Consider the following 10500-nt stretch of genomic DNA (forward strand, 5'->3'; position numbering starts at 1 on the left):
TGAGTGAAAGAAGCCAAACACAAAAAAAACCACATAGTGTATGATGCTACTTACATGAAATGTTCAGACTAATCAAATCCGTAAAGACACGTGGTTGGTGTATGAGGAGGGAGGAATGGCGAGTGACTGCTAATGGGCACGTGGTTCCTTTTAGAGAAGATAAGAATGCTCTGGAATTAGATAGCGGTGATGGATGCACAACATGGATGCACAACATTGCGAACATGCTAAAATCCACTGAATTGGACACTTTAAATGATGAATTTTATAATATCTAAATTTTGTCTCAATAAAAAATAGGACTGCATTGGCCAAAGTAAATCAATGAGATAAGAAATTGCCCTCCGCTTAATGTAGGAGGGACTGAAAAGTCACACAGCAAAGGCTTGGCTATATAATCCATATCTAGAAGAAGTGAGAATTAGGAAAAATTATCCAACCTACTAAAAATAATTTTAGGTATTTTTATGAATTTAAACATTTCTTCAAAATTTTTTTTTTTTTTTTTTTTTTTTTTTTTTTTTTTTTTTTTTTTTGAGACGGAGTCTCGCTGTGTCTCCCAGGCTGGAGTGCAGTGGCGTGATCTCGGCTCACTGCAAGCTCCGCCTCCCGGGTTTACGCCATTCTCCCGCCTCAGCCTCCCGAGTAGCTGGGACTACAGGCGCCCGCCACCTCGCCCGGCTAGTTTTTTGTATTTTTAGTAGAGACGGGGTTTCACCGTGTTAGCCAGGATGGTCTGGATCTCCTGACCTCGTGATCCACCCGCCTCAGCCTCCCAAAGTGCTGGGATTACAGGCTTGAGCCACCGCGCCCGGCCTTCTTCAAAATTTTTAAAGCAGGGGGATGCTTAACGGAGAAATTTGGGAATGTCTAAACTTAAATACATGTGGAGGGGGCAACATATTTCCTGTAGAAATCCTTGTTTTGGCAGCTTTTTGAAATAAGATGGAAATACACCAAAACTTCATTAATTAAGGATGAGAAACAATTGGAATTTGTGAAGTATCTGATTTATGAACATTATTGAAGTCCACTTTTATTCTGTTCAAGTACAAACAACATAAACTAATCTAGCAGAAAAAAAATAACCTGGTAGAGATCTTTAGAGAATTAGTTTAGAGAGAAGAGTTTGAATTACAATTAGCACGTGAATTACCCATGCGTAAATCGTGCTTCCGAAATGCTTTATGGAATTTTTTAAGTGCCTCAAAATATTTTATTCTGTTGAACAACTTAAAAGTCTCTTCCTGCCCCCAAGTCTTATTTACATATTTAATGTGTGTTTTCCGCAAATTAAGGGTTAGCTTAGCAAAATAAATCTTGGTACTGCTCCTGACTCAACCATCGCCAATTGGAAATTACTCAAGTTTCAGTTCTACCTGGTTTTACTCAAAGTAAATCATGGTAAAGCGCTGAATGGGAGGTCAGGTGTGGTGGCTCACACTTGTAATCCCAACACTTTGGGAGGCCAAGGCGGGAGGATCACTTGAACTTAGGAGTTCAATACCAGTCTGGGCAACATGGAGAAACCTCATCTTTAAAAAATGCAAAAATTATCTCAGCATGGTGGCATGTGCCTGTAGTCCCAACTACAGGGAAGACTGAGATAGAAGAATCACTTTAGCCTGGGAGGTTGAGGCTGCAGTGAGCCATGATCATGCCACTGCACTCCAGCCTGGGTGATAGAGTGAGGCTCTGTCAGAAAAAAAAAAAAAAAAAAAAAAGCAGTTGTATTAGTCCATTCTCACACTGCTGTAAAGACATAACCGAGACTGGGTAATTTATAAAGAAAGGAGGTTTAATTGACTCACAGTTCCGCATGACTGGAAGACCTCAGGAAACTTACAATCATGTCGGAAGGGGAAAGGGGAAGCAGGCAACTTCTTCACAAGGCAGCAGGACAGACTGCCTGTGAGAGCCCAAGAAAAACTATCATTTATGGAACCATCAGATCTCGTGAGAATTAACTCACTATCATGAGAACAGCATGGGGGAAACCACCCCCATTATCCAATCACTTCCCTCCCTCTATACATAAGGATTACAATTTGAGATGAGGTTTGGGTAGGGACACAGAGCCAAACCACATCAGCAGTGAATGGGAATAACGAAAGATTCTAAATTCAGCTCTCAGAATTAAAGTGCCTGGATGTTCTGATTCCTGATCCAGTGTTCTTTTCCATACTCCTGGCTTATGCTGGCCAGTGTTAATGTTCACCTGAAAAACAAGATGCTCTCCTACATAGAAATTTTTCTGTGAAGCACAACTCATTAAGTCTTCTTGGCTTTATCTAAAACTGATCTGATTGTGTTACAGTTAAACTCGTACCTCTCTCATCTCACCATAACCTGAATTATCCTAGGTAGTTAGAAGCCAGACTGAAAATTATCAACATGCTCCAGAGGAATCATTTTCTGGTTCAAGATCCAAGAGAAACTGGGTACAACCTCTCCACACACAGAACCCTTCTGAATTGCAATTACCCCCTTCACATTCACTGCTCAAAACTCAGCTCTTCAGAAGGGGGTGCACCATGGGCTCGAGAACCCTTGATTTCATGGGTTACCAGAAAAGATCGAGAAGGAAAATGAGCAAGGTAAGGAAAGAGAGCAGCGAATATGTTAGAGGCAATTCATGTACTAACAGACAGCAGGACTAGTATAGTACTGAAACCAGAGAGAGAAGAAATGCAAGAAAACAATGATAAGAAAAAGACGAGATACTACTCCCTAGTCCAGGGCCAGATAGCTAGGCTGGTTCTCTCCTTTCCAATAGGAGGCCTCTGCTGCAAACATGCTCTGCCAGATCCTCAGTCAGGCCAAGAAGCATCTGAGGTTAATCCCTCTCCTTGAATTTATTGAAGCTGGAGGTATTGGAGCAACACTGGATGTCTTGCATCTGGCACTGTTCAATCCAGGTGTTAATTGAGGCAGAAACCATAACCCAGAAAGAACACTGGAACAAACTGGGTCCCAATGATTGATACAAGTTCTACTCAGTGAATGTGGATTATAGCAAACTGAAGAAAGAAGGCCCAGATTTTTGTTTGTTTGTTTGTTTGTTTTTGTTTTGTTTTGAGACAGAGTCTCTCCCTGTTGCCCAGGTTGGAGTGCAGTGACACGATCTCAGTTCACTGCAGCCTCTACCTCACGCCTCAGCCACCTGAGTGGCTGGGACTATAGGTGCACACCATCACATCTGACTAATTTTTGTATTTTTAGTAGAGATGGGGTTTCACCATGTTGGCCAGGCTGGTCTCAAACTCCTGACCTCAGGTGATCCTGCTGCCTCAGCCTCCCAAAGTGCTGGGATTAAGGCATGAGCCACTGTGCCTGGCCAAAGGTCCAGATTTCTAAATAAAATGTTTCATCATAAAGCTGCTTAGAATGAAGGTCTTCCAGAAGCCACTCACACAATTTTCCACTTATGTAGGAAATAGTTCTCCTCCAAATGCATGAAATCATGTTGATGTGTTGGAGATCACACTGATTAATAAATATCGACAATTGAACAAAACAAAAGGGAGCTGAAAGAAAGAAAAAAGGAGGAAGAAGCTGACAAATGCATAACAGGAAAGGTATACACTATTTTTTTTCTTTTTGAGATGGAGTTTCGCTCTATCGCCCAGGCTAGAGTGCAATGGCACAATCTTGGCTCACTGCAACCTTCGCCTCTTGAGTTCAAGTGATTCTCCTGCCTCAACCTTCCAAGTAGCTGGGAATATCGATGCATGCCACCATGCCCGGCTAACTTTTTTGTATTTTTAGTAGAGATGGGGTTTCATCATGTTGGCCAGGCTGGTCTTGAACTCCTGACCTCAGGTGATCCTCCTGCCTCCGCCTCCCAAAGTGCTGGGATTACAGGTGTGAGCCACTGCTCCTGACCTGCACACACTATTTTATGTTATAAAGATAATGTGGACAAAGTACCTCATCACACATGGTAAAAACTCAATCATATTTGTTGAATAAATAAATGACTGACTCACTCTGAAGTAACTGCAATAAAATCAAACTCACTATTTTATCTCCAAAACTCATTATTTGCTGACTTCCCTTCTTCTGTAAAAATATAATCATTTTATGTTACCCAAGTCAAAACCCTGGAACCATCTCTGCTGTTCTTTTTGCCTCTCCCATCTCAGCTTCAATCATTTAAAGATAACTAATTCTTCCCTCATCAGGTCTATTTTATTCATCCCTTTCTGTGCACACTGATCACTTGAGTCCATATCTCAATATGGATTAAACAAGCATTTAGTGTATGCACATTACATGTCCTGAACCAGTCTACTAGTTACGTACCCTATACCAGTCTATCATTGGAGTTACTTCTTGCCTTCAATGAGTTCAAATCAGACATAGAAATAATACAATATGACAAAAGTAACCATGGGCTATTTATATGGAAAATGGTACTTGACCAACTCAACCAATTTATAATCATCTCCCCTGTCTCATTCTCTTTAATCTCTTCCCTTTCAGATGAAAAATTTTTGCTAATATATCTCGAAGGATTACTATGCACCAAGCATTTTACATAATTCACCTCATTCCCTCCTCACAATAGCTCTAGAGGTAGGTGGTGTGATTATTTAATACCTCAATTTCAAAAATAAAGGAACAGTGTTTTTTAATCACAATTAAAAATAAAAATTTTTTTCTCACCCCAGTTAGTATGGCTATTGTCAAAAAGACAATAAATGATAAATGATGGTGAGGATGTGGAGAAGGGGGAACTGTCACATGCTGTTGGTGGAAATGTAAATGAGCACACCCACTGTGGAGAACGGTATGCAGGTTCCTCAAAACACTACAAACAGAATCAATGTGTCATCCAGCAATCCTCCAGTTGGGCATTTATCCAAAGGAAAGGAAATCATTATATCAAAGAGACGTCTGCGCTCCCATGTTTATATCAGCCTTATTCACAATAGCCAAATTATTGAATCAACCTAGGTGTCCAACAACATATGAACAAATAAAGAAAATGTGGGATATATGCACAATGGATTACTATTTAGCCATAAAAAAGAATGAGATCCTGTCATCTGTGGCAACATAGATGGAACTAGAGGAAATCTTACCATGTGAAATAAGCTAGGAACAGAAAGTTACACACCACATGTTCTCATTCATATGTAGAAGCTAAAAAAGTTGATCTCATAGAAGTAATAAGTAGGACTGAGGCTACTACAGGCTGGCAAAGGGAGGTAAAAAGGATGAATAGGGAGGGATAAGTAAGGATTTGTTAAAGGATGCAAAATTACAGCTAGATAGGAGGAATAAGTTCTAGTGTTCTATTCCACTGTAGGATGACTACAGTTAAAAATAATATATTATATAGTTTCAAATAGCTAGAAAGAGGATATCGAATGTCCCCAGTACAAAGAAATGGTAAATGTTTGAGATGATGGATATGCTAATTATCCTGATCTGATCACTATACAGTCTATTTATTGAAACATCACTATGTAGCCCATGAAAATGTACAGTTTGTCCACTTAAAAAATTAAAATAAATAAATCATTTTAAAAATCAAAAAATCAATTTTTTTAAATGAGAGAACTAAGGCCGAGAATGAATAAATTACTCAGCAAGTTTACACAGCAAATAAATAACCAAGGCCGTGTGCCTGGTTCTTTCAGCACCCGGGCCCTTCACCACTGCATTGTATTGCACGTTATCACCAGATTCACTTTCTATTTTTTTTTTTTAAGATGGAGTATCACTCTGTCACCCAGGTTGGAGTCCAGTGGCATGATCTTTGTTCACTGCAACCTCTGCCTCCCAGGTTCAAGCATTTCTCCTGCCTCAGTCTCCTGAGCAGCTGGGATTACAGGCATGCACCGCCACGCCCAGCTAATTTTTGTATTTTTAGTAGAAATGGGGTTTCACTATGTTGGCCGGCCTCGTCTCCAGTTCCTGACCTCAGGTGATCCACCCGCCTCAGCCTCCCAAAGCACGGGGATTACAGCTGTGGGCCACTGTGCCCAGCCTAGGTTCAATTTCTTAAACTATTCTGTCACTTGCTCTTCCAAAACCCATTTTCCACAGAACCAAATCCTTAGGAATTTTCAAGGCCCTTTTTATCTAACCATGACTCACTTTACTAGCCTTATTACTTCCCAATGCAAGCTCCATTCTCTTCAGGATGAATTCCATATTATTTCCACACATATCGGCTCATTTCAACCTGCTCCCTTTCCAGCCTGACTTGGTCTCCTCCTCTCCAGCTGTTTAAATTGTGTTTGTGCTTCAAGACCCAGTTTAAGTCACTTCTCCGTAAAAATTTTCTCAACCACAGAAACCCACTTTCATGACTCTCTCCTGTGAAATCTCAAAGCTTACTATCTGCCACAAACTGAATATTTAATTATAAACTACCTTGCACTGCCATTTAATTTACAAGTGCCGGCTAGGCATGGTGGCTCATGTCTGTAACCTCAGCACTTTGGGAGACTGACGAGGGAGAATTGCTCGAGCTCAGGAATTTGAGACCAGCCTGGGCAATGTAGTGAGATTCATCTCTGTAAAAAAAATAATAATAATAATTAAAGATAAAATTAAAATTAAAATTTACAAGTGTCTAAGACTTAACTGTGAACTCCAAGAACCAAGGATCCTAATCTTACATTTTTTTATATCCTCCTCCCTACGTCTTTCACAAAAAGGTGTTTAAATGATCGAAGAAATAAATGAATGAATACTGGGATGTTAATAAACAGCTGATAACTTGGCTAACACTATTTGAGGGTTACAGGAAATGAAAATAGAAGATGAGGGCTTGCTGAAAAGATAAAATGCATATCAGGAAGAAAAGGTTACCAAATAAATATAGATTGACTATATACATACTAGAAAAATTAATTTTTCAGTAGATATAAGTATATTATTAAATATGATATTATCATAACTACACTAATGAAAAAGGTCATACAAAATTTCAACCTAAACTAGTATTTAGCCACAGAGTTATACTTTTTTTTTTTTTTTGGTGACAGAGTCTCACTCTGTTGCCCAGGCTGGAGTGCAGTGGCATGATCTCGGCTCACTGCAACCTCTGCCTCCCCGGTTCAAGCGATTCTCCTGCCTCGGCATCTCGAGTAGCTGGGACTACAGGCACCCACCACCACGCCCTACTAATTTTTGTATTTTTATTAGAGATGGTGTTTTGCCATGTTGGCCAGGCTGGTCTCGAACTCCTGGCCTCAAGTGATCTGCCTACCTCCATCTCTTGAAGTGCTCAGATTACAGGTCCCAGTCACTGTGCCCAGATAGAGTTATACATTTTATTTATTTATTTATTTATTTATTTATTTATTTATTTATTTTGAGACAGAGTCTGACTTTGTCACCCAGGCTGGAATGCAGTGGCACCTTGTCAGCTCACTACAACCTCTGTCTCCTGGGTTCAAGCAATTCTCCTGCCTCAGCCTCCCAAGTAGCTGGGATTACAGGCGCCCACCACCACGCCTAGCTAATTTTTGTATTTTTAGTAGAGATGAGGTTTCACCATGTTAGCCAGACTGGTCTCGAACCCCTGACCTCAGGTGATCCTGGACCTGAGGACCTGCCTGGACCTCCCAAAGTGCTGGGATTACAGGCGTGAACCACCGCACCCGGCCAAGTTACACATTTTTAATAACATTAAAAGGTGTTTAGCAATGTAATAATTAACCCAACTCAGATTTGTCAGAATTTTCAGTCTAGTGCTTGCTTTGCTTTGGCAGCATACATACTAAGATTGGAAAGATACAGAGAGGATTAGCTTGGCCCCTGCGCAAGGATGACATGCAAATTCATGAAGCATTCCACATTACATTTTTTGGGGGGGAGACAGAGTCTCGCTCTGTGGCCCAGGCTGGAGTGCAGTGGCTGGATCTCAGCTCACTGCAAGCTCCGCCTCCAGGGTTTACGCCATTCTCCTGCCTCAGCCTCCCGAGTAGCTGGGACTACAGTCACCCGCCACCTCACCCGGCTAGTTTTTTTGTATTTTTTAGTAGAGACTGGGTTTCACCATGTTAGCCAGGATGGCCTCGATCTCCTGACCTCGAGATCCGCCCATCTCGGCCTCCCAAAGCGCTGGGATTACAGGCTTGAGCCACCGCGCCCGGCCCCATTACATTTTTTTAATAAAGTAAAAATATATACATTTTAAAAGAGGCCAGGCTCAGTGGCTCATGCCCCTAATCCCAGCACTTTGGGAGGTCAAAGTAGGTAGGTCACTTGAGGTCAGGAGTTTAAGACCAGCTGGCCAACATGGCAAAATCCTGTCTCTACTAAAAATACAGAAATTAACCAAGTGTGGTGGCACATGCCTGCAATCCCAGCTATTCAAAAGACTGAGGCAGGAGAATCGCTTGAACCCGGGAGGCAGAGGTTGCAGTGAGCCAAGATTGCACCACTGCATTCCAGCCTGGGTGACCGAGTGAGACTATCTTAAAGAGAAAAAAAAGAATTTTCAGTCTAGGCATCAGGAGGAAAGAAAACCTGAGGAATAACTGTTTGCCACAAGGTATTTCTCTTTTTTTCTTTTTTTGAGACAGGATCTTGCTGTGTCACCCAAGCTGGAGCACAGTGGTACAATCAGAGCTCACTGCAGCCTTGACCTGCCAAGCTCAAGCAATCTTCCCACCTCAGCTTCCCATGTAGCTGGGACTACAGGTGCCTACCGCCATATCTGGCTCTTTTTTCTTTTTTTTTTTTTTTTTGTAGAGATGAGGGGTCTCACTCTGTTGCCCAGGCTGGTCTCGAACTCTTGGCTCAAGTAATCCTTCTGCCTTGGCCTCCCAAAGTGCTGGGATTACAGGCGTGAACCACCATGCCTGGCCTCACAAGATATTCCTTGTTCTTACCCCACTGAAGACAGCAGAAAAGGAAAGACACAAGTAAGATATAAGGAAGAACTCCCTTGTTCAACAATGTACTTCTGAGAAAAGTTACAGAATCATGTTTTTGAAGTCTCTAAAAAATGGGATATAGTTATAATTATTTCAAATGTCCAAGGCATAAATTAGGTGATTTCTGAAGAACATTTCCAAATTCTTCTTTTTTCCTAAGGCATGAGAGTTGGGAACCTTTAAGCCGTACCTCAACCATTGGACCGCTCTTTCCTGCTGCTGATTCTCCCTCCTAAGCACTAGAAGAACTTGACATTCCTCACAATACACCCAATACCCATTACCCAAAAAATAATGTTCTCCGAGTTGTGGATCTCTTAAAGTTTCCTGCAGTGTGAAGCCAAATCACAGTTCCCACGTCAGGTATTCAGCAATACACCCAACACGGCAACACGTTTAAGCTTTAATCAGAATGATGAGATTTCTGCCATGCAAATAGAACCTCCTTCCTATGGAGTATTGTATCAGTGTATTCTATTTACACTAATAATACCTTATTTTATCTGCATAATACATTGCACTTAACCTTCTTTGGAAATAGTGTGCTTTCTATTTCATAAATTGGTTAAAGAAAGCTCTTTCATGACAAGGATTTGATTTATTTGAGCCCTGCTACTATACCTTGAGAGCCATAAGTGAAAATTAGGACATTATAGCCAAGGTAAATAGTACATTTATTGTAGTCATTGCCAGCCCTCTCAACCTGAGAAAGAATTGTTCCTTGACACATAGGATGGGGGAGAACATGGTGTATATTAAAATATGTGTGTGTGTGTACAGGACTTGTCACTTGTTAGAAGCTACAGATGTTGAAGGTAGTATCACTTCCTTACATAATTATAAATTGTATTTTTATAATTATAATTGTAATTGTATTAAAAATTATTTTAAAATAATTATCACTATTATTTTTGTCATAAGAATTATTAATAGAAAGGCAAAAAAAAAAAATTCGCACAAATTCACCCAAAATGAAGTAGAGTTTAAAAAAAAAAAAAGTCAGAAATGCACTTTAAGGAGAGTGTCTGTTCAGAAGCTTACAATGAACGCACTTGACTGAATTTTTTTTTCAAATCAAATATGTCTTTAGAATTGGTTCCTGGAACACCTGGGTCTTCAAGTTTTATACAGTTTCTCTTTACTTATGCACCCTCTACCTATCAATTTCTACTCAAAAAACAGTATGACATCAGTTTAAAAAAAATGTGATACCTCTCCCAGAGGCATTTACTGTTTAAGCCCTCTGGGCATTTTGAAGACATTTTCAGCAACAATAGGCAACTGAGGGCTTCCAGGAAAAAAAAAAAAAAAAAAGTAGATTTAGTCATTTCATACTAAAACTACAGTTTTAAAAAGCACAAACTTTTGTAAAAGTCATAGCTCACATTAGCAGATAGAATTGGAGGCCAGCCGTGGTAGTTCACACCTGTAATCCCAGCACTTTGGGTGGCTGAGGCGGGCCGATCACTTGAGGTCAGGAGTTTGAGACCAGCCTGGCCAATATGGTGAAGCCCCATCTCTACTAAAAATACAAAAATTAGCCTGGTGTGGTGGCGTGTGCATGTAATTCCAGTTGCTTGGGAGGCTGAGGCAGGAG

At 40.6% G+C, this 10500-nt stretch overlaps 1 non-coding gene across 1 annotated transcript; it reads left to right on the plus strand.

The window, feature by feature from the left end:
* The first annotated feature begins 7721 nt into the window (after window positions 1-7721).
* Window positions 7722-7824, plus strand: LOC139360465 (U6 spliceosomal RNA). Its single transcript, XR_011617882.1, has one exon. It is a non-coding gene; the product is annotated as a U6 spliceosomal RNA (small nuclear RNA).
* The last annotated feature ends 2676 nt before the right edge of the window (window positions 7825-10500 follow it).

The sequence above is a fragment of the Macaca nemestrina genome, chromosome 1, assembly GCF_043159975.1.
Source record: "Macaca nemestrina isolate mMacNem1 chromosome 1, mMacNem.hap1, whole genome shotgun sequence".
Classification (NCBI taxonomy): Eukaryota; Metazoa; Chordata; class Mammalia; order Primates; family Cercopithecidae; genus Macaca; species Macaca nemestrina.